We start from the raw sequence: 25,603 nt of genomic DNA, 5'->3' as shown, positions 1-25,603 counted from the left end.
CTTCTCAATGTCTTCTTGACACCCTCCACCACTTTAGGTGTGGTAGCAGCTGTTGCAACTCTAAGTAGGGAAGACTCCATGAAGAGAGTTGGGCCCATGTTGGCTTCTCAGGATTCTCAGGGGCGCCCTCTTCGATGCGCATTTCTCCAGTACCCTCGCCTTCCGTCAAGGGCGCTAATGCTTCCGAGGGCTGCAGGCAGCTGCTGTCTATGGTCCTGGTGGCCTGGTGGCATGCCCATTCGAGGGACACTGCTTGGTGAGCAGCCTCGAGAGAGTTTTCAAGGCACGGAAAGTATCTTGGGAGTAATTCCTTTGGGGGGAACTGGCATGTTGGAGGGGAAATTTGTGGTATCTCTGAGACTGTATTCTGTTCCCTGAAAAGTGAATTGAGGGTTGCCAATTCTCGATCCCTTAGGAATACAACAGGCCAGCTTCCCTGGATCCCAACCCACATCGGTGCACCCAATGACCGGAAAAATGAAGGTATCAGCATCAGAGGACCTTCCCCACTGACGAAAGGGAAGTGACATGGGTGGCATTAAACGTTAACTCTCCGCGAATACATAAGGATGGCAAGTTAAACAGTAATCACTAGGTAACCATCTCAGACAGATAGAAAGAGAGGGGAAAAAACCCAAGAGTAGCAATCTTTAAAGAGAACAAGCAGATCTGAGTAATCCAATTTAGGGGAGATAAGGGCCTGCTGCTAGTACTGTCCTTTAACTGGACAAACGCCTTCGTTCAAGTGTCAACCCCAATCCGGAAGAGGTCACCGCACTGGGCCTGCTGCCTAATATACTCCTGAATTGGCTGAGTGGCTTTCCGAACAAACACACTGGTCCAACAGAATTGATTTTCAACAGGCCGTATTGGTCCCTAACGTAATTATCCAGCAGTGAGTCAGTTCACGGCAGCCCCTGCATTTAAAAGCTGCTGGTCAGCCCTGGTCGGGGGCCGGCCGGCATCAAGGTGCCTTCTCCGAACACCACTTGGGAAACCTTCCTGATTTCTTTCCAGCTACTTTTCTCTCCCCTTCCTAAATAATTTAATGAGCAATGGAGATTTTGCATGGCTCTGTCTTAAGTGGCCATTGTCTTGTTCCTGTTTACGGGGAGCTGCAGAGACACTGGTCTCATGTGCCAATGAGAATCAAGTCCTGGCTGTTTGATCGGGGAGTTCAATTTACAATAAAGAATCAAACAGAATCCTTTTAAAACACTAGCATGTTTAACCTCTTCCCTTCTCTGTGGGCTTCTTGGCAGCATGGTTCCAGCCACCTTTTTCTCAGTCTGAACACTCACCATACTGGCAATATCATATACACATCTCCTTGGGTCATGCCTCTAGATCACAGAGAGGGTGGGAATGGGGTGGAAGGCATCCTTGGGGCACCCAGCACCTTGTACACTGCACTGTCTAACCGAGGACTCAGCAACTATTTGTGGAGTCCCACTTAAATGATCTGGAATGACTAAGGGGCCACTTCACAGCTGTGAGAACTTGGGCAATAACTTAACCTCTCTGTTCCTGTATTTGTTCCCCTGTGCAATGGGAGTGATAATAGTACTTGCTGCATCAGCTTGTTATAAGGATAAACTAAGTTAACATGTGCCAAGCTTCTGGAACCAAGCCTGCTACATATAGAAGTGTTAAGTAAAGGTAAGATGGGCTGCTACTTATGAGGGAGTATAAAGAGAGTACAATAGAATCAGCCTGTCCAGATCTTTTCCTCATCTACTGTGAAATCCACAGTCCACTGATCAATTAGCTGTGCTGTCCAGCCCAATCTCCCTAAACTGGCTTGGTATGGGGCAAGGGTCCCCGATCTGCACCTGTGCCTGGACTGGGCTGTTTTTCTAGAAGCTGTGTGATTTGGGGGCCAAGCAGGACACAGGAAATAAAAAATGCACCCCCCTCGTCCCCCATCCCTGACCTCACTCCTAATCTTACTCCATACTGGCTGTGGCAAAGAGGTCATAGTGGCCATCGGGGAAATCGATCATGTACGTTCTCAAGAAACTCTGTTCAATCACAGTCGACCTGCTGGGAACCTCTGCTCTGGCAAATGGTAAACCACGGTTAAAACCGGTCTGCAGGAGGCAAGAAGAATGTTCTAATTTACTTCAAACAGTGAGACCATCCATGGGCTCATCTCACCAAAGGCTGAGTTCTGGTTTTTACTTACCTCTGAGCTCCTCCCATCAGAGCAGAACTGGGAAAGCCAAAAGGTGGACCCACACCCACGTACTGGCTCCCTCAGGATGAACCAGTATCCAGATCACTCAAGTGATCTTACTGAAAGAGTGGAACATTTCTGCATTATTTCTGGGGCAACCCAATCTAACTAACACATACGTGTTATTAGAAATAATGGTAATAATGCGTCCAACGCTATTTTGAGTGTGCTCCTTGCATGCGTTCCTTTAATCTCACATGTCACATTATCATCATTTCAGATGAGGAAACTGAGGCACAGAGACGTGAAAGAGCACGGCCAAGATCACAGAATCAGCACCTTGAGCTGGCTCATGGCCACTCATCCACCCTGCTCCTCCGCAGGTGGGAAAACAGACAGAGATGCTGTAGTTTATAACAGACCATTAATGTTGGTAGCACAGACCTAGTTCAGAGCGCAGAATGAGAGGGAGGGAGAAAAGGCAGGAGGACAGGGAGGAAGAAAAGAGGCTGGGGACACAGGACAGGAGGAGACAGGAAAAAGGGAAATACATTTTTAATATTTAAGATTATTATTTGTATTTATCAAACCAATAGTGCTCACTATATTATAACAGGTAAGGTGAGCAGAGAATAGAAAATGTGCCAGGCATCACATTCAGTTATCTTATTTAATATTCATAATAAAACAGTCAGTCACTGCAAATGAGAAGCCAACTACACAGAGAAGAAAACTGAGACTCAGAAGCCCTAACCCAGGATGTGGCGAACCAGAATCCAACTAGAGTGAGGCTGTAGGGTTTGGCAAATAAAATTACAGGACAGCCAGCTAAATATAAATTTCAAAGAAACCCCAAATCATTGGAGACATATTTTCACTAAAGCAACAGATAATTTAGGACATACTTAGATTAAAGAGAATTATTTACTTATCGGAAATTCACACCAAACTGGGCATCCTGTGTTTTATCTGGCAAGCCTAGAGAGAGGTATTATTAGGTTGTCTCAGGTCTTCATAGTTTCAAGCTGGCATGAACTTTTCATTTAAGGTCCCACATGTATTCAAATGGTCAGATTCGCAGGTCATCTATGCCAACAGGATCTAAATTCTTGAGTGACTTCAAGTGCTGGAGGAGGATCTCAAGGGTCCACAGTGACCAGCTCGATGCTTTGGGGCATGCTCCTACGGGGCCCTCATGTCACGGGGCTCCACACTGTCACCTGCTGACTTCCACCCTGACTTCCTACCACATTCTCTCTGCCTCCTGCCCAGTTTGGCGGCTGCCTGCGAGCAAGCCTTTTCTGCCCCAAACGGGATGCCAACACTTTCTCCAAGTGTACACTTCAAGTGTGCACAGCTGCCTGGCAGATAAAGACAGCATCGGCGTCCAACTGCCTTCCTGCCTGTCCTTCCCCTAAAGTACTCCTGAATAGGGTCAGGTTCTGGCTGTATTTTTCAGTCTCTAATTAGCAGATTCCAATTCATCACCCTGAGTATCTCCTGGCATCAGCCCCGAGATTCCCTCCTCTCGCCTGGTGAATCGGTCTTCATTTAAAACCCTCTCTCTTAGCCCTAAATGGAAATCAATTCTGCAAGTTTAGCAAATAGTTAATTACTCCACAAAGGGGATTGATTGGCCTTTGATCACCAGAAAGCTCTGCAGTGCTATTAGTCTCTTTCATCTGTGATTAAACCACAGAGAGAAAGAAACAAAAACTAAATTAGGCTTCTCCTGTTATCCTACAAATATTTAATGACGGGCTAATCTCCTAGAGGTGTGTTCAGGGGATATGTGTTCCATCAGGAGCCGGCTTCCATTCAACCTTGAACCCAGATTCCATCTTTGTGGAGAGCGCGGCAAAGAACTTGACAGAGGAATAGAGCTGGGCTCAAAGAAACCCTTTGTAGGACACACTCTTGTCTGCCTTTTCTTCTCTCTTCTTATGTATGTTTTAATGCAGATAAAGATTTTCCCAGTGGACTCCTGGCATGCATAATAATAATAAAAAGGAAACCTGACTTAAAGAAAAAAAAAAAAAAAAAAAAAAGAACTCCATTTGGGTTTTGCTAACTCTCTGGCCAGAACCAGACGGGGTCCCAATGATTTGCAGATGATGAGGAGACCCTCCTCCCAAGTAATAGCCTTCTTCACTTGGTACAGAAAAGGCACCAAGTGGAGCCTTCTGGAGACAACTCCTCCGAAAGGGGTGCTGAAAAGCAGAGCACTGATGTGCAATGCTTCATCAATAATCTACATCAATGTGTACAGAAGATCATACTTACAAAGGGCGATTCCAGGGGCACCTAGATGGCTCAGTGGGTTAAGTCTCTGCCTTCCGCTCAGGTCATGATCTCAGCATCCTGGGATCAAGCCCCGTACTGGGCTCTCCACTCGGCAGGGAGCCTGCTCCCCCGCCCCCCACCCCCCGCCTGCCTCTTTGCCTGCTTCTGATCTCTGTCAAATAAATAAATAAAATCTTAAAAAAAAAAAAGGGCATGTCCATGCATTTGATAAATAGTTCTATAAAGCAGAGAAGGAAACTGAGGCATAGCAGGGAAAAAAGAGCAAGGATGTCAGAGTCAGGCAGAACTGAGTTCAGATGCTTCTTGGCTTAATAGCCAGGTGACCTTGGGCCAGCCATTTAATGCCTCTGACTTTAATGTCTACTATGCGGGGTCTCTGTGCTTATGATACCAAGGGCACTGCCTGACACACAGGAGAGGTACCAGATGTTAGGTTCTGTCCCCTTTCTCTCTTACTCAGGGCAGTGCCACTGTTCCCTAGAAAGCCAGCCTAGAGCCATCATCCATCTCAAGTCCGGGGATTTTTCTCTCCTGCATTTGCTTTGCTCCACCAGTAATGCTCCTGGTTGCTACTCTGCTCAGAATCCACTCTAGAGACCTGCATTTCTGAAAGGCCATTGAGGTGCCAAAATAAGATTATGGCCAACAACAGATACAACCAAGGAATCAACTAGTCTTTACTTGGATGGACCCTTTCTGCGTGGTGCATTTCCCAGAAAAGCTTGGGGCTAAGTTAGTCTGGTCTCCAGAAGCAAACAAGAGATAATACCTAAATGATTTTCCCCCCATCTGATATATTTGGCTTGATAGAGACAGTTGGTATATACTTTTTCACCCTCATTTGTTCTTCCCGGATTCTCCTATACATCCCCAGAGGTCATTCTGGGCTTTTCCTCTTTGTAATTTTATCAGACAAACCCTGCTAATTGGGCTGACCCAGGGCAAGATGGCAATGTTTCAAAGTCAGTCCTCTGGATTACCCATTCCACCTTTCTCCTCAACTAGTCTCCCCAGCTGAGGCAGGACCCCCTCATGGCAGTCACATGTTCCTTGCTCTACGGTCTAAAGACCAGTGGACTCCGCACTGATGACCTGGTGGGAGTCCAAGCTCTGACATTCACAAGCTGGATGACCTTGGACAACACAGGGGCAACACTAACAAGTATAATTAACATTTGCTGAGCACCTTCATGTGTCAAGGACTGAGAAAGCATATCTGTGACGATGAAATAGACTAATTATATGAAAGCATGTTAGCTATTATTACTACATTAGGTTTTGTTAAGTCCCACTCATGCCCTCTCAACCAACCTCCACAGGAAGGCTGTCGGCAGGAGACACCGGTGACGCCCCATGGGGGCTTTCTCTTCTGGCTGTGGGAAGAGAGAAGAAGCAGCAGCAGCTGTGGCTTATGGGCCTATTTCTCTTCCTGCACATTCCCGCTAGGGTTTCCTGGGATCACCTCCCAAACAGAAAATTTCTCAAGTTTTCATCTCTGGTTCTGTGTCTGAGAAAACCCAAAGTAAGACAGAAGCGTTAACAATACTAATGACCAACATTGAGGGAGAGAGGAAGTGGGAATGTGAAGATAATGGGGAAGTCTTCTGGAAAGAAACAAATGGGGAGGAAAGTGGCCTGGCGTACCTTGGATGGCAAGTAAGAAGAGAAGAGGGAAGGCCAAAGCTTTTTCGAAGAGACAGATGAAACAGATGCACAGAGGCACATACAGAGTCTGGAGAAGACACATAGCCATATCCTAGACAAGCCACCTTAGTGACAGTGTGGTCCTACCAGGAGATAAGAGGATTTACCGTAAAAGGACCCCTTTTCTCCAGATTCTAAACAGAGTCCAAGGATGATAGTTTTACCTAGGACCCACAGACAGAAGTGTGGAAGCAGTCAATTCTCATGTGGTGGGAAATTTCTAGCACTTGGAAATCTGCACAGTCCTTTGCCTTGGGCAGCAGGTTGGCTGAGGCAATTCTTCATCCCAATAATATCTCAAACTCATTGCATCTCTTCCTTTCCAGCTCTAACAACCCCCACCTGTCACCCTCCTCCACTCCCATCTTCTCTAACACATTCTCCATACTCTGATGGCACTCCTGAAATTCCTTCAGAGACTTCTTTTTTTTTTTTTTTTTAAAGATTTTATTTATTTATTTGACAGACAGAGATCACAAGTAGGCAGAGAGGCAGGCAGAAAGAGAGAGAGAGGAGGAAGCAGGCTCCCTGCTGAGCAGAGAGCCCAATGTGGGGCTCGATCCCAGGACCCTGGGATCATGACCTGAGCCGAAGGCAGAGGCCTTAACCCACTGAGCCACCCAGGCGCCCCGATTCAGAGACTTCTTAATTGCTCTCAGTGGAAGAAGATTCCAGACATGACCAGATGGCTCACCCTAGCTTTATCTTGGGTCGCCTTCCCTGTCCACCTGCCACTCCAACCTCATGGAGTATCTTGCTGTCGCTTGGACAAAAGGGGCTCCTTCCAGGGCCTCCCATAATCCCTTCCTTCTGCCTGGCTTCCTTACCCCATGCATGGATCTTGGCCAACTTTTAGTCATTTGCCAGGGGTCAGCTTGAATGCTCCTTCCTTAGGCAGGCCTCCCCTAATTGCTTTTATGGATTTGTGGTAGGCAGCTTCTGAAATGGCTCCTAATGATTTCCACCCTAGTGTTTCAACCCTCTAGAACACCCTTCCCTTGGAGGTGGCCTGGACCTGTGACTTGCTTCTATTGAACAGACTATGGCAACAGCACTGGGATGTCACTTCCAGAAGTGGATTACAAAGACTGTGGCTTCTGTCTTGGTCGTGCTCTCTCTGTCTCTACCCCCGGCATGCTTTGATAAAGCAAATGGCCATGTAGTGAGCAGCACTGTGGAGAAGCTGTATTGCTGGGCATGGCAGGGAGCCTCTAGCCAAGAGCTCGAGAGGGACTGGACCTTGTCAACCACCTGGTAACTGAGCTTGAATCAAACCCTTCCCCCGTCAAGCCTTGAGATGACCAACGCTTTGGCTGCAGGCTTGTGGGGGACCCAGGGCCAGAGACCCCATCTGAACTCTGCCAGGATTTCTGACCCGAAGAAACTAAGGTGATAAACATGGTTTTAAGCAACTAAATTTGGGGGAAATTTGCAGTGCAACAATAGAGAAACAAACTCAGATTATGTTTCATCATTTTATGTGGTTACTCCATAGAGTCAGTGACAGCGTATGCCTTAGGGAATGATTTCACAACAGGTATTGATTATAAAACAACTCCGTATTAACTATGGAAAGCCTAGTGGCTGAGAGCATCTGCTGCGGTCCAACTACCAGGATTTAAATCCTGGCATCATCACCTACCACCTAGATGACTCGGTGCCAGTTATCTGACTCCTAGCCTTGGTTCTTTAACTGCAAAATGCAAGTAATAATGTCACCTTATAAATCGGTTCTGAGGACTAAACAAGATAACACTTATAAACTGTTTAAAACACTACGTGGTACCTAATAAGCACTTAATAGATGTATCTATTACTGCTCTTATGAAGATTATAAAAGAAGGCATAATATAATTTTTGGAAATTGAGGATCTTGCTTTCCGCCTGGGGAGATGGCAACAACAGAGGGTAAAAGACAATAGCTAAACCATTGCTCTTGAGACTCAAAATATTGAAGGGGTTTAGAAGAGGTAAAGAAAAGAAACCGGCCAGGCTCTTCTTGAATGTTTTGTGGTGAAGCTCTAACAAGGCATGAAAGATTATTAGACTCTAAGTAGGAATCAAAAGAAAGAATGGGGAAATTGCAGCAAGGACCCCTAGTGTGAGCACAGACCAAGAGGTTGGAACAAAATAGGAGACCAGGAGTGCAAGGGACTGGGCTGGAGTGGAGGAGGAGGACTGGGAAGCAAGGACACTAATGAATGAGGTATCTTGCACAGTAGTGAAAAGTGTTAGACTAGAGCCGGTAGGATGGGGGGACAAGTTTCTGGCTTGCTACGTATTCAAGAAAGGTACTGAGGCCAGAAGTATGTAGGAAAGTGAGACCCTGGAGCTTAAGAGGCCTCCTATTATTACGGCTGAGCTGAGGACAAAGCGGAGACCAGAGGTTACCTGGAAGTGTGCTGTGCACCCTGGCACATTTGGTGACATCCCAGATTCTGGAAGAAGGGACAGGATGGCCTGGTGATGGAGGGGCCATGACTGTGGGGCTCACTGGGGACTGGGGTGGCATGGATTAACCTGGGCTGCCTTCTCACAGGGTTGAAGTGGCTGTGGCTGGGAGTGACTCCCTTCACCCACAAGTCACCAAAGCCCCGTAGCACAGTGTTCGCAAGTAAGTATATGTTTAAAGTCAGGAGAACTATTCACTTCCCCCTGAGGTGTGGTGGAAACTGCTAATTTGATAAGACAGAGCATTAAAGATTCAGTGCGGATGGGTATTGATCATAGGGCAGGTCTTGTTAGATGCTGTTTTTTTCAAATGATCAAATAACTATTGGTAGAAAACTAAATCAGGATCACCCACCAGGACCCACCTTGCCTGAGGGGCCATAAACCCAAGTAACATATCATGCACTGATTGAGTGCCTAGTTTTAAACCAGACAGATACTGGTCTGAATCCTGGGTTGACCACTTAGTAGCTGTGTGGCTTTGGGTAAGTTGCTCAACTTCTCTGTGCTTCAGGTTCCTGATAGGTCCAATGAGAGAGCTGTTATCTACAACCTGAAGTTGATAGGAGAATTAAGGAAGATACAAGGGGTGAGGATGATGATGAGGGTAATTATAACAACAGTGGATAATCTTGAGTTAATGGACTAATATAATCCTCACAACCACCCAATTAAAAAACTGAGGCACAGAAGATTACCACAGGTTACAGAGTGTGGAGCCAGCATTTGAAGTTGGTAACCCATGTCCACAGCTGGCGATGTTCACCCCTGAGAATATGGCCTTCATGTATGTATGGCAAGTGTCTGTTGTACAAGTACCAAGCACACATAATAACTGAGATCCATGTATGTTGATGAGAGGGCCTAGAAGTTCATGCTGTCCCTTTTATTAACTCTATGCAAGCTGCTAGAATCAGTTTTTCTATCTTCCTGACTGGACAGTTTGTGGAGTAAAGCAAAAGAAAGTAATGAAGTATCATAAACCCCCCACCCTTTCCCCCCAAAAATACTGGATGAGGGAGAAAAATAGAGAAAGGAACAGAGAATAAAAAAGCAAAAGTATGCTCAAAAACAAATGAGGAAAGATGGGTAATTTTGGAATCCTGAGTTTGAGATTCAGCAGGGCTTCATCAAAATTTGGAAAAGTATCAGCAACTGCTATCTTATATGTCTGCGCCTCATCCCCAGGAGAATCATGTGGTTTGGAAGAACTGAAGGACTGTGGTAGACTGTGACACTGGTGGCTCCCAGTGAACCACGCCTCCCGGGATTCATGCTCTTGTCTGTGCCTCCCATATGGACTCCACTGATGTCCTGTGATATGCTTTGGCCAATGGGACATCGGCCTTCCACCGCGATAGAGGCTTGTTAAGAGCTTACACTTGGGCTTGTCTCCTTAGAAGCCAGCAACTATTCTGCAACGAAGCTTGGACTTAAGTGAAGAGACAGTGAATGCAGATAGAAAGCCTGGAGCCCCAACCTAGTTCACAGTGCAGTGCAGCCGCATGAGGGGCCCCAGCTGTCTCCTGTGGAGTAGGACTACCCAGATGGAATTGTGAGAAATTATTCATGGTTGTGATTTTAAGCCACTTGGTCTTTAGGTGGCTGGTTCTACAGAAACAAATAACAGAAGTGACTTTCCTTATTTTCTTGTTCAAATTTAATTCTTAATTACAAAAGATACATAGAAATACCTTCTTCTTTAAAAAACAGAACTACTACAGATAAAGCTGAAATTCTCTTTGATTACCATTTCTAATTCTGGTTTCCTTTCCCCTTTGTAGAGGTAAGCAAATTGGGGGTTTGGGACCATCCATTTAAAAATATATATATATTTTTAACCTTCCACACACACAGATATAGATATACTCAAAGACAATATATAGGTTTTTGAGACTACTTTCTACTGCAACTTTGGGGCAGCACTGAAATGAACACTGTTATTTACCTGAAGATGAGGATGACAGTTCTGCCCCATAATACAGGGCAACCGCGTGGCCAGTTGGGGCGATTTCTACCCTTAAACAGTGACTGAAAAACAATCAACTTGCCTCTAACCACACGGTCCATCCCTCTGCCTCTGTGCTCACAACCAACTAAATCAATGTGTTGACCTGCTTCCTAAACTTCCTCAGAGAAGAACATGAACCCAGAGGGACTTAGTAAGCAACATTCATTTCTCATATCCTCATGGAGGGGAAATCCCTCCCAGACAACTTGTTCCAACACGATTTGGGAGAAATTATGGTAGCCAAAAATGGTTTGGCTTTCCACCCTGGGCTACACGTCTTCTTGCCTTCCTTGCCTCCCCAGGATCTCTGTTTCCCACAACACTCCCTACCCAAGGAATATCTGCATTCAAGGAGAGGAATCAGCAGAAGCTCAGATTTCTGAGAGCTCTGTGTTCTGTTAGTTTGCAAACAGGATGCAGGAGCTGTTACAGTTCCCTACTGTTTTACCTATATCTCTGGGCAGCTGAGGTCAGGCATGCTGCCTGGAGGCCTGGACTGCCAAAGGATGACCCAGGAACAGAGTCAGGAGGCCAGAGGGACAGTCGAAAACATCTCTATCTAATTCACACCTTGGCGCCAGCTCACGGGGCCTGGTGCATCCAATTACAGCAGGAGCGTCTAACGGGTGTCAGACCTCCCCAGACACACATGGTGCACTTCACAGAGGGTTCTGAAGGATCCTACAAATGAGCCACAAAGACACATCCAGAACTAGGAATGAATTCATCTGATATTTCAATACCTGGCATATGACTGGGATGTGTAGCTTGATGCAAGATGCTGCAGGACAAATAGGGTCCCTGCATACCAGCCAGTGATGCTGCCACCGTGCGTTTAGTGATAAAGCGGTCTTTGTCTCCTGGAGGTGAAAATGAATAATAGCATCACCCTAATATGGGCTTAGGGGGAGGGCAGACAGGCTCTCAGAATTAAGGAATCTTAAACAGTTACCAAAAAGTTGTCAAATAAAATTCCTGGCAGTTCTGTACCTCTCGAAGTATCGTACTTAGTTTATATACAAGCGAGAACTTCTAAAGTAAGATAAAAAGATTTAAAACATGTTTTGGTGGATATGTTGAGGCAGTCCAAAAGAACGGAAAGTAGGAGCTCAAAGAGATATTAATATGCCCATGTTCCTTATACACAACAGTTACAATACGAAAACAATCTAAGTGTCCCTAAATAGGTGAATATATGAGCAAAAGGTAGTGTGTATATACATATATATATATGTATATACACATACACACACACACACAATGGAGTATTATTCAGTCTTTAAAAGGAAGGAAATTCTGACAAATGCTACAACTTAGACAGACCTTAAAGACTTACCACAATGCAAGTGAAATAAGCCAGTCACAAAAAAGGACAAATACTGTATAATTCTACTCATATGAGTAACTTATAGTGGCCAAAGAGACAGAAAGTAGAATCATACTTGTCAGGGGCTGGGTGGGGAGGAGAGAATGGAAAGTTACTGTTTAATGGGGAGAGTTTCAGTTTTACCAGGTGAAAACAGTTCTGGAACTTGGTGGTAGTGATCGTTGTACAACCTTACAAATGTATTTAGTACAGCTGCATGGTACATTTAAGAGTGGTTTAGCTGGAGGACACCTGGGTGGGTTAAGCCTCTGCCTTCAACTCAGGTCATGATCTCAGGGTCCTGTGATCGAGCCCCGCATGGGGCTCTCTGCTCAGCAGGGAGCCTGCTTCCCCCTCTCTCTGCTTGCCTCTCTGCCTGCCTCTCTGCCTACTGGTGATCTCTCTGTCAAATAAATAAATAAAATCTTAAAAAAAAAAAAAAGAATGGTTTAGATGGGAAATTTTCTGTTACAGATATTTTATCACAAGAAAAAATTATGCTGTGGTAGATTTCAAAAATGACCATAACACTTTGTAACTCCTTCCCTTGACAGGTGGAATCTTGTTCTCTATCACATGAATCTGGTCTGGCCTTGTGCCTTTCTTTGATGGACAGAATGCAGCGGAAGTGACATTATGTGAGTTCTGGTGGTTAGGCCTTCAGTGACCTCACAGCATCTCTTCTCAACTTCATGGAGCCCTGAGACTTCCACGAGAATAAGTCTCCCACGAGCACACTGGGGGATAAGGCCACCTGGAACAGAACGGAGGCACCCCAGGTGACACTCGGCCAGTCCCTCACCAGCGTAGCTGCTCCCTGCAGCTGCTCAGATGTGCCCCAGCCAAGAGCAGCTAAGTCTGACCTAGGTCAGCAGAATCGCCCAGAGGAGCCCAGATCAAACTGCTGACACAATTAAGCCGAATCACAAATTAAATAAATGGTTGTTGTTTCCAAGTACAAAGTTTTGGGGTGGTTTGTTACACAGCAAAAGCTAACTGGTATACCTTTTAAACACTACTCCAAATTCTATTCTCTTGGCTGGCCAAAATGTATTCAATACTGGAATATCTATGAAGACAGACATTGTGAACTACCTTTTCTCAGCCTCATCACCAAATACCAAACTTAGAACAGGCATCTTATACATATTTTTTGAGTAAAAGAATAGGGTGAAATAGACTTATTTTGTTGCCACCTCAATTTTTTTTTTTTCCTAAACGAGGCGGGGAGTGATGATAAATACAAGATAAATAAATAAAATGTAAAGAGAAAAACCCAATTAGAATCTGTCTTAATTATCCAATATTCTTAATTAATGGACCATGGACTGATGAATTTTAAAGCATCTGCAGGCTCCTTCCAGTCACCCTTCAAAAATACTTATTTAGTACATAATCTGTACTATGTACAATGCTAACCCGTAGGATACAATGGATCAGCAAGACAGAGAGCATCCCTGACCTTACAGAGCTCTAGAAATTTACACCCTCAATTCTGTGTAACAAAGAAATGACTAATTTCATTTTACAACTGTAGGTCGAAATTACAAGGAAGGCTATGGTTTAGGAATGTCGAGAACAAATACCATCTCATCCTGGCACGATGCGTTTCTTTTCCTGTAACTTGACATTTGTTGGCTTGTTTTTTCCCTGTTCATTTAAAATTTATAATTCATTCATCCATTCAACAAAAAGTTATTGAGTGCTTTGTACTTGGTAATGTATATATATGTGCGCACACACACACACACACACACACACACACACACACACACAGTAAACTAGACAGAAGTCCTTTCTGACCTCACAGAGCTTTCAGTCTGGTCAAGGAGACTCTATGTGTGATTTTATGTATAATCATGCTAATAAACAAATCATTACAAAGCAGCCAAGTATCACAAAAGAAAAGCACAGGGTGCTTTCACAGAAGAGCATGATCTAGTCTGGGTGAGGCATGGTTGGGGAATTCCTGGGCATAGCAAACAGCTTGGCACAACATCATCCCAACGTGAGCTGGGGAATGATAGGACATTCTTCTTCTGTGCAGTTTTAAAGCCCTGGGACTGAGTTTTAAGGAGTTTGTGGAATGGAACTATTAACTAGTGAGGAGTCTCGGTCTGTGAGGTTTTATCTCCCTCCTCCCATCTCATGGCTGCCACTTGGTGGGGGGGGGTGCATTTTTCCATTCACGAAAGTGGCAGAGACAAAGCCAAGTCCTTGGGACTACAGATACAGCCAAAAGCCTCAGCCAAGACTGACCTGGGCCCGTGGACTTGCCCAGCTGCACCAAGATCCAAAGAGATCCTGAATTTGCTCCCGATGCCCTGTAGAGGCTGAGATGTTGAAAGCTCTCTCGGCCAGTTTTCCACCTGTAGGATGAGGACATGAGCCTCGTCTACCACTCCCATCCTGTCTCATTACCTATCCTCCTTTGCCTTGTGCCCACAGGGCATGCGGCAAGTGTGTGGCACCTTTGGCCCCTCACAGGCGTGTGGCGGCGATCCCTGAGACAACGTCTGTGAAGTGCCACATGTTCTGAGAAGAGAGGCACTCCGCAGAAGGAACATGAGGGATTGTAATTATTACCGCGTCTCTGTGGAGAGGCCACGGGCACTTGGCATGGTGCCACCACCTTCTCCGGAGACAGCTGCTGCCTGGCCGCGTGCGCACTCACCATCACAGACTTTCCTGCTTCACACAGAGATCGCTCTGGGCTACAGCAGGCACTCGCTGCCTGTTCGTCTGCCCAGGCTGTGACAAGCAAGGACGCAGATGAGGGCCAGTGCCCACACCTTGGAGCTATCAGTCAATGTTTATTCATTCAACAAATATTTATTGAGTGTCTACTCTGAGCCAAGCATAAGGCTAGACACTGCTGGCAGATGAAGGCTGGTAACAGAGGAGAGAAATCACTTATGAGACATTAACGGAGGGGCTCAGTACCAGGCCAAATAATATCTCATTAATCCCTTTACAGATTAAAAAACTGGTGTTTAGCAACATCTGTAGGGTCACAAAGTTAGTAAATGGCAGAACTGAGACTTGATTGAATGTCAGCCCAATTCTAAACACTGTCCTTTTTCCAGTACACTGTTCTGCTTCAGGAACTTACAAAGATTCCTAAGATCTCCACCTCTGCAGAGACTGAAATCCTGCAACATGGGCACTGAGCCACATCAGCCCTCTGGAGCCCAGCTTACCATCATCTAGAGTCCTCACAGAAAGTCACATTCTCCCCCTCCCCACCCTGGAGTCACCTTGTTAAGCAATGTCCCTTCTCAGTCTAATGCTTGGTAAAGATTCCCAGGTGTAGGCGGGAGGAAAGAGTACTCCAGGCAGAGGAACCAGCACTGGCAAATTCTTGGAGGCAAGAGAGATTTATCTAGACAAAAAGGATGTGGCATACTTGGTCAAAGGGAAAAACTAAAGGCACAAGAGACAAGAAGGAATAACTGGTGGTGGCAAGATGGGATAGGAACAAGCTGAGGAGCTACAGGAGAAAGGCACTACACCACGGTCAGACAGGAAGGACAGACAGAAGCACATTTAAATCAAGGAACTAGAAACGATGACCGCCATTACACTGCAAGAAAATAGAAATGGGCGGGCAGTTTGAGTGGGGAATGTGCAATGCTAGGGGCAAACTGTTTGCTGAAATGCTAACTTAAAATAGCAAAAAATTAGAAACCAGTGCTGCATCTACCAATGATGGAAGGTTTAAGAAAAGTCTGAGATGGCTGCTGGGTGGGATACTTTGCAGCCATGAAAAATGGTCATTATGGAGATTTTTGTAGCAACATGTTAAAGGACTTACAATATAACACGGTGAATAAAGAAGCTGTAGAAAATAAAACCCTGCCCTGTTTTGACCTGTAAGTGGAACAAGTGACGGAAAGCAATGGAGAAAAGAGAAAGACATTGGTCTTGGAGACTGTTTTGAGACAGGAAAGAAATGCAGTTGAGCAGTGGTTTTAGAGAGAAATTCACAGGTTTCACAAACCACTTGATATTACTTACAAAACTCTGTGTGTGTGCGTGTGTGCGCGTGCATGCGTGTGTGTGTGTGTGTGTGTACTGCACATGTGAATTCTTCCCAGGTTCCAAGATTTCATTATTTCACAGAGGACTCTATGAGCATGCCAAGACTACAGAGTGCAGTTGAAACCACCGTATCACAAACTATCTTCCATTGTGGTTGGGATCCTAAGTTCTCTGGGATAGCTGGAGGGTTCGTGTCTAATGACTAACTCCCAACATTCTGAGCACCCCAGTCTGGGAACCCACATCACCAATGCTTTGCCTGTGGGGCCCATGCCCTCCCCCGACTGGACTCGGCACTGAGTGTGAGTGTGTGCACACTTAGATGCACACACTCTCTCTCACCCAGGGAGCAATCTTTGTCTCGTCTCCCAGGTTCCCAGGAGCTCACCAGGAAACTCTTCTGAAGAGCAGAGGGATTTCTTTCCTCAGTGACCTCACAAAGCTTTACAAATATTAAATTCTCTCCCACGGAATGGTCACTTGGAAAAGGAAACCCCATGGCTGTCAAGCCAGGTCTGAGATGCACAAGACAGAAAGAGATTCCATGAGACTGTTGAACCAAAATGGCTAACTACCCAAGAAGACCATATGCCCTTATATCAAGCTGGTTCTCTTCATGGTGTGAAAGAGGAAGAATGGCATGCAATAAAGAAAAGAAGATTGGTCCCTAAAAGAACCCCAAGTATTTCATAGTTTTTGAATAATTCAGGACAATGGTACCTTTGACTAGGGCACATGTTCAAGCCAGTTCACAAGGTGACTGAAACCGGGTGTCCTTCTAACCATCTCACATTCCTTCATTCACTAAGTGTTTACTGACTACCTTCCTTATGCCTGGCCTCTTCCTTCTCATCACAGAGCATGAAGAACATATGACTTGAAGATGGAAAGAATAAAGACTTAAGGTGTACAGGCTCTGGCCAGCCCACTCTGGGTTTGCAACCTCCACCACCAAACACATTGTTCTAACCACTGAGCTTCACTCTTCTCATCTGTTAAATGGGCAGTATTACTTCTCCTGCAGGTTGTATGAGAGTGAATGTACATACAGCACTAAATAAAGGATAGAGTCATATGGTAGGTATACTCTGATGGTCATATATGGAGGAGATTATTAAAGAAGGTCTTAACATTACATCTTTCTACCACACAAGTTGTTGGCTGGAACAAATGAACTTACCAAGTATGGAAGAACTACCAAAAAAACAAAACAAAACAAAACAAAAAACCTCCATAAAATGTTGTTGAGATATCATTATGATGAGTAAGCCCCTAGCCTATGCCTTTTCCTCACCTGGGTGTGAAGCTGCTGGTCCCAAAAGTCACAGGCTTTCCATTTTACTTGTGATCTTTTCTTTTGTCCAAAGAACATTCGAGTTCAGTTACTCTGGTGAGACTTTTGCTAGGCTCTTGCTGAGCTCTGGGTGAGCTTTACCACACTAAGGGTCAATGTGTCCCCAGACAGAATAGTATTTTAATTCAACAGCATTCAGGAGTTATTAAACTATGATAAATGCTAAAGTGGGAAAGATTATACTTAGACATAAGAAGTGTCACTTGAATCACTTAAAAATATTATAATGTATGGCTAATTGCACCTTGACTATATTATCCAGTGCTGTGAAAACACTTCAGATCCTTAAGTAAGGTACCATTTAAATACCTATTTCAGTATGTAATGGGTAATATTCTTGAGTGCAAAGGTTGTTAAAGGCCCCAGTATTCATTGAGTATCTATGTGCTGGGCACTCTGTCCATATTAATTCATTTAATCCTCAGAACAATTCTCTGAAGCAATTATTATCACCCCCAATTTACTGGCTGTGGAAATTGAAATTCAGAGATATCAAGTAACTTGCCCAAAGTCACACAGCTGATAAATGGCAGACATAAGATATGAGTCCAGAACCAGCGTCATCATAGAAGTATGACCTCTGTTTTTATACTTAATTTCTCCATGTCTCAGTTTCCTCACTTGGAAATTGTTATGGTGACAACAATAATACTGGGTTGTTATGAGGATGAAGTGATAAAATTTATGAAAAGCTCAGAACACAGTGCTCAGTAAATGGGAGTATTTTCTTATATTATTATTATTCTCCCCTAGGGTGCCATTCTAGCACACTTAAGTTAACAACTCTGGAACTGGGATCCACTTCGGAGAGAAACACTCTCTATTCCCCCACTGGATTTAACACAGCTGAAGCAACACAGTATATACAGCAGAACTGGCTACATGATTTTGTGGCCCAGTACAAAAAAGATAATGTGGTGCCCTTGTTCCAAACTTATGAAGAATTTCAAGATGGCAGCTGCAGAGATTTAAATGAAGCATGGGGCTCTGAACTACCAGGTCCTGCGCAACCATACAGGTCCCATGAAGACAATTCTAGTGGTACAAGTCCAGGCTGCCTTGACTACTTGTCAGCCCCGTGCCCTTGAGCAGAGCACTGGAACTTTGGGAGTCTCTCCCTGATTTCTCCTCAATAATGTGGAAAGCAGCCCTGCCTCACAGGTTGTAGGAATGGGTAGAAATTTCTGGCTTAGCCATAACCTCCTTGCTGGAGGTTCCCAGTCCTAACTGTGCCTCAGAACCCCCTTGAGCTTGTTAAGAAGGTGGATGCTGGCTGCTCTTGAAGATTCAGGCCCAGGAGCTCTGGTCTCTGCATCTGTATTATCATTGATTCAGAGGCACAGATAGGATCAGGTAGCAATGTATTACCACACAAAAGATATTACAGACTATACAAACACTCAGCTTAATTACTCAGAATGAGAATGGTCCCTCCTTGGTTTTGAGATTACAGCCAAGATCCATTTGAAGTTCCAAGTCCCTGGAAAGCCAACCTATGAAATCATTTCAATGTATCACTTGGTCATTCCATCAGGGATATGGTTCTAGGACACACAAAAGTTTCCTTTATGCCACTAGGCAAGAAACAATACCTCATGCGAAACTATAACTTCAAGGCCGAAGTTTCCACACCAAACTCTCAGCTTCCCACCCTCAACCTTCTGGCTTCTGGTTGCCACGTAACCGGAAAAGACCAGTTCCAGTAAGAAGAGTTCTACAACTGCAGCCTTTCTTTGGAAATACTTGAACTCTCAGTAGAAAACTGATCATACTGCGATAGATTTCATGCCACCTGGCCCTTGTCACTGTAGCTCACCCAGCTTCTCACCTGGGTGTCTGTTTCTGAGAACCATGGAATGGCTACATTTGACAAGTCACACACATCCTCTCATCAAAGCCATTTGATTTTTTTTTTTTTTTTAAACAGGCTGTGTTCTGCCTGAATGGGAGAGTATTAATTAAGGTTCTATTATATGGGGAGGCGGGTTGGGGGGAGTTAAGAGCTGCAGGGCAGTGGTGACAAGGCAAAGCCCATGCATGTGTGCAGCCATTAACGGGGTGTTAATTGGGTGGTACGTGAGCATAAATAGGGAGCTCAGAGGTGCCTGGAGTGGTTAGCCAGTGTACACGAAAGCCCATGTGCCAACCCCATAATATGACGTAGGCTCAACTCAAATTTCCTGGCTGTAAACCTCCCCCCTATATATTTATGGTAGGGCTGTTGGTGTGATTACCCTGTTATGAGGGTCAGCGGGGAGAGGTTGCCATTCCAGGGTCGACACACACAGCACAGTGCCCTGGTTCAGTCAAGGGCAATCTCGGGCAATCTTTGAGACCGCTACTTCTTTTCTCCTGGTACTGACTACTTTGAAACTCAAACTATCTCTACCTCCCCAGCCACAAGAAAGGCTAGGTCATACTCCTTCTCTTCATCCAGCCTCCTTAGACGTGATGGGTCCTTCCCAGGCTTCTGGACAGTCTATGGTCAATGCGTGGGTAGCTGGCTACCCAAAGCTCCAAGACGCTTAGGAACTAAGGGAGGAAAAAGTTCTTTGGGATAATTCTCCAACATTGGTGTAATTTTAGAAAGCCAATCTCTCTCCTCTTATACATCATTGTTGAACTGCAAGATTCTTAAAGTCTGCCATTCGAAGCCCCAACTTTTAGGTGAAGGGTAACTGAAGCCCAAAGAAGCTAAACGAGTTGCCCAAGGTCACATAATGAGAAGTGTCGTAGGCAGAACGGGAAGCTCCATCTGTCAGTAGAAACCAGTGGGCTTTTTGCAACCCCGTGTTGCCCATCTTGGTCTGCTCTAGCAGATTCTAGTGAGGTCCACGGCTTCTCCTAAACAGCAGTTACGCTTTATCATGTTTCCTTTAAATATGGTTTCTTCATCCTCATGCCGAGCCCATTTTCCATACCTTCCTCCCGTTCTTGGATTATTGCTGTCTGGTTTGGGGCTCTGAAGTCAATGTCACTGGCAAACAGTTCAAAGCGTCTCTCACTGATCTTGATGCCCTTTCCCTCCCATTCAAGGTCTCAGCCCAGCCCCTCTGGGCAAGCAGTTAAGGTTTTCAGTGGCTACAAGCCCCTTCCCAGACCTCTTCACTCTTTTTCAAGCCTAAACATCAGTGCTGCGTTCACATGCGCATGTCACACAAATTTTTCTACTCTTTCCACTTCCAGCATAGCTTCTATTTCCAAGGAGTCAAAGGGCTTTTCAGAGTCCATAAAAGTCTATGTACACAATGGCATTTTATACTCAGCAGTCTTCCCTGGGACTTTTCATTTTCTGCAGGTGATCCTGAGTTGAGAAATGACTTCTAAATCCTGCGACTCTCATGGCTGATTAAAGTCGAGAAGTCCCTGTAGTCTGCCCACCAGTACTTTTGTGAAGATTTTGCATAACTACTGAAAACAGTTTAAAAGATCATGTCTGTGATCTATTAAACAAGATTTTTTTTAAAGGAGATAAAGGGTTTAAAAAGAACACATGAGACAGAAATGGCTGGGTTCTGCTTATTACACACTAGAAATTACAAGAATAACATACTTACTGCCAATTAAACAAGTCATTTATCATGAAGCACTTGCCAGAAAACATATTTGAATTTCTCCAAATTCAAATAAAGAATTAATGGGTAAATAATTTATGTTCAAGTAATTATTCGCAAGACTTTATTTAAACTGGAATTTAGTGAAAGTAATTCATAGATTTTACTCCTTGCATCATGGAATAAAGTTGTTGTTCGATTAGAATGATAACCTGCTCCTCTGAGTGAAATGACAAGGGTGTGTAAAATTCGGAGATGATTCTCTGTGGCTGCTTGGTCAGCAGTGTCAAGGCACTTGACAGTGCCTTGGTCAATTCCAGTAACATAGGAAGAAAGCACAGCATTGCAAGATGAATCAAACTCAGGAGCTTAGGGACACTTCTACTGGTGGAACCACACAAAACAAAAATAATGCTGAAACCCTCGAAAAAACTCACACCCCTTCCTAACACACACAAACTCAGTGACACCTTCATCTGAAACATACCCCCTCACATGCAGACACCTTCACACACACCTCTTCCTGGCTAAAATAAATAACAGTGCCAGTCCCACCCCTAATGACAAAACACGTCCCAGATGTTGTCAAATTGCTTTCACAGAGTTTAATGAGTTGAGCATCCAGAGACAGACTTGCAGTTGCCACCGGTCCTCAGGCTTCTAAGTTTTCCAGGGTGAAGAATTAGAGCACTTGGGCCTGGGGACTTAAATTTGTGGGGCTGGGAGGTTCCCAGAGTCTCCAGATCCATTTTCTTTAATTTAAGAGAGAGAAATTGTCAGATTGCTTCTCAGCTTCCATTTCTCACTAGTCGGGTGGCTATTCATTCCACGGCCCCTTCTTGGCTTGGCTGTATTGTCTCTTATGAAGCATAGCTCCTGAGTCAGGAATTTTGGGTGAGGTGGATTACAAGAGCAGAGTCCCACTACATTCTGCCCCCAGTGACCCAGGAGCCACCGAGACCCCTACTGGCAGTATGGAAGAGCCTTATGACTCTTATGTCTGGCCTGCCCAAGTGAGATTCCCTGTGGGTTGACCCCCAAGAGACAAAAGGGACCATGGCGTGGAGATAACATGGGTCTCTGTCCCTTTTGCCTCTCTGTTCAGTTCCTGTTAGCCAGAAAATCAAGCCCCTGTGAGTCCAGCTGGAGAGGCAATGGAAAACAAAAGCCAAAGATGCAGATTCTACTAGGGACCTGTACACAAGATCATCCTTCTACAAAGAACAAAACGAAGGAGTTCATGATAAAATTCTCAGGTCTGCGCCTCAGGCCATGCCTTTGAATACTTCTTTGGTGTAGAAATTTACAGAGAGCTTCACAAACTCCCCTCTCTCTCATTACTATGGTATATGATTTCCCTATACAAGACAATAAAGTGTAAGCAAAAAATTTAAGCTAACCTTTCAGACAATTAACGATTATATAAACTTGGGCCTACAATGACTTACAAAACTATTGAAAAAAGTGATGCTGCTAAAATACACTCTACATTATATTATTGTACAAAAGATGGACGGGCTCTCCCAGTATTCCTGAGATGAGAATGGAGAGGGAAGGCAGTAGCACGCATGGGGCAAGCTGGGAGATAGCAGCTTTGCCAGATCCTCCAGACCTCCTGATGGTCCCATCAACTCACGGCTGGCAGCAGAGCAAGGAAAGCAGCTGATGGAGAAGTTAAGAGAGCCCATGATGGGCAATATGTGACACATAAGAGGGTGGGCTAGGTTATTTCTTAAAGAATGCCAAGTTGTGAATGATACACGTAAATGATATGAAATTATCTAGGTTATGTCTCCTGAAAACTTCTTGTAATGTAAAAAAATAAACCTCCATGCACCTATCACTTAGCTTCAACAACCACCAGTTCACAGCTCGTCTATCACCCCCACTCTCCTCCCTATGGGATTCTGAAGGCAGTCTCAGATACACTTTGTAACTATTTTGTATGCCTCTCCAAAAGATAATGAGGTATTTTATTTTATTTTTATTTTTTTTAAAGATTTTATTTATTTATTTGACAGACAGAGATCACAAGCAGGCAGAGATAGAGGAAGGGAAGCAGGTTCCCTGCGGAGCAGAGAGCCCAATGCGGGGCTTGATCCCAGGACCCTGGGATCATGACCTGAGCCGAAGGTAGAGGCTTAACCCACTGAGCCACCCAGGCGCCCCAATAATGAGGTATTTAAAAAACATAGTCCTAATAGCAGTAACCACACCCCCATATCTTTCTTTAACATCATCAGATACCTAGTCAGTGTTTAAATTCCACAGATTATCCTTTCAATTGTACCTTTTGATAGTCGAAATCAGGATCTCATAAGGTCTATACTTGGAGATTGACTGCCAGGTCTCTTAAATCTCTTTAATCAATAGGTTCCCTTTCAAACTCTTTTGTCCTTGTAAATTTGTTGTCGCTGAAGAAATGCGGTCGTGTGTCCTGTAGAGTTTCAAATAGTCTGGATTTTGCAGACCGTATCCTTGTGGTGGTATTCACATGGTCTGCTGTTCCCCTCACCTTTGGTAAATTGGCACTTGGATCAAGAGGCTTCCTTAGGCTCACTTCTTTGGAAAGGCTACTTCATAGGTGGTGGTGTTTGCATCTTTATCAAGAGGGGTTTAATATTTGATTCGCTCTTTTCCTGATGTGAAAAGTCACTGGTGATCGATACTGCCTGGATCCATTAAGGATTACTAAATGAACTTTTAATTCTATCCTTCCAACCTCCTCCTCCTCTTCCTCTTCCCACTCCTCACAACTTTTTCTAATAAAGCTGGAATATTTCCACAGAGAGCAGTTTCCCCTGATTTGGTTATCCTGAGTCTTTGGATTTTGTTTGACTGGTTGTTTTGAAAAACTATGAATCATAAATCTAAGCCTATTTGATTTGTTGTATTTCAATCCAGTGAAATTCATTGTGGTAATCATTATTATTATTGGTAATCATGTTGTGGCAGGCTTAGTTAGCCATTAGAAGTTTCTTCAAGATGGCTCAGGGGTATTTCTTTCTGGCATGACAAAATGTTCCCAGTTCATCTTGTATATTTCTTGCCACAGACCTGAAATCAGCCATTTCTCCAAGGAACCCTGCATGCTAGGGTTGGTCATTGCTGATTGTCTTCATTTAGAGACCACTATCTGGGTGCTAGAGTTGGTTATTGCTAATGTGTTCATCACTGTTTAAGGAAACACACACATACACAGCCTAATATGTAAATTATATAAACTACATAGGCATATACACATCTGAGATAAAATATAGTATAAGTTCATAGTGATACCTTCTATTTAATTTCAGAATGATAAGGTTATAATTTAACTTCTTGACCCTTTTGTTCTATTTCCTTTTACCCATCACTTTTCTCAGTGATGCTCATCTAAATACTTACTTGCTTCTTCCTATCCTACATACCCAGTATTCCCAGAATAACAATGACACTGTAACTATCCATAATGTCATAACTGGAAAACAGCTTAATATTTTTTGCAGTTCTTTTTATCCTTAATGATATGTATCAAATTACTATGTTTTAAATTCATTGAGACAAGTCCATCTCTGTGGTCATGCTACCATTGATCACATAGTTGGGTCAATTTATTTCATCCTGATTTTAAAAGATTTTAAGGATGGCTTTTAAATTTTTACTTCTATTTTACAATTATGTAAATCTTTACACAGTTCCAAGGTCAAATACACAAAGCAAGGTATATTTCAACAAGCTCAATTCCTGACATTTATCATGGTCCTCTTCATTGTGTTCCCTTCTTCCTATTATAGGTAACTTTTTTAAAAAGTTATGATTGATGAATATTTTTTCATGTGTCTGATAGCCATTTGTATGTCTTCATTGGAGAAGTGTCTGTTCATATCTTCTGCCCATTTTTTTTATATGATTGTCTGTTTTGTGTGTGTTGAGTTTGAGGAGTTCTTTATAGATCCTGGATATCAACCTTTTGTCTGTACTGTCATTTGCAAATATCTTCTCCCATTCTGTGGGTTGCCTCTTTGTTTTCTTGACTCTTTCCATTGCTGTGCAGAAGCTTTTGATTTTGATGAAATCCCAAAAGTTTATTTTCACTTTTGTTTCCTTTGCCTTTGGAGACATATCTTGAAAGAAGTTGCTGTGGCTGATATCGAAGAGATTACTGCCTATGTTCTCCTCTAGGATTCTGATGGATTCCTGTCTCACGTTGAGGTCTTTTATCCATTTTGAGTTTATTTTTGTATACGGTGTAAGAGAATGGTCGAGTTTCATTCTTCTACATATAGCTGCCCAGAGAGACTATAAAGAGATTGTCTTTTTTCCACTTATTTTTTTCCTGCTTTGTCAAAGATTATTTGCCCATAGAGTTGAGGGTCCATATCTGGGCTCTCTACTCTGTTCCACTGGTCTATGTGTCTGTTTTTAAGCCAGTACCATGCTCTCTTGGTGATCACAGCTTTGTAATAAAGCTAGAAATCAGGAAAGAACCAAGATGTCCTTCAACAGAAGAATGGATAAGGAAGATGTGGTCCATATACACTATGGAATATTATGCCTCCATCAGAAAGGATGAATACCCAACTTTTGTAGCAACATGGATGGGATTGGAAGAGATTATGTTGAGTGAAGTCAAGCAGAGAGAGTCAATTATCATATGGTT

The 25,603-nt window shown here is 44.0% G+C and overlaps 1 protein-coding gene across 1 annotated transcript in view; it reads right to left on the bottom strand.

Moving 5' to 3' along the window:
* LOC116579026 (basic proline-rich protein-like) overlaps window positions 1–25,603 on the bottom strand; it is an 822,180-nt gene that overhangs the window by 262,394 nt on the left and 534,183 nt on the right. The window contains exon 5 of the mRNA XM_032323799.1: window positions 2,186–2,295. The gene's annotated coding sequence lies outside the window, so the exon portion shown is untranslated. The remainder of the gene's footprint in view (window positions 1–2,185; window positions 2,296–25,603) is intronic.

The sequence above is a fragment of the Mustela erminea genome, chromosome 19 (assembly GCF_009829155.1).
Source record: "Mustela erminea isolate mMusErm1 chromosome 19, mMusErm1.Pri, whole genome shotgun sequence".
In the NCBI taxonomy this organism is placed as follows: Eukaryota; Metazoa; Chordata; class Mammalia; order Carnivora; family Mustelidae; genus Mustela; species Mustela erminea.
Note: the sequence above shows the minus strand (reverse complement) of the source record. Positions and strands in the feature narration are given on the sequence as shown.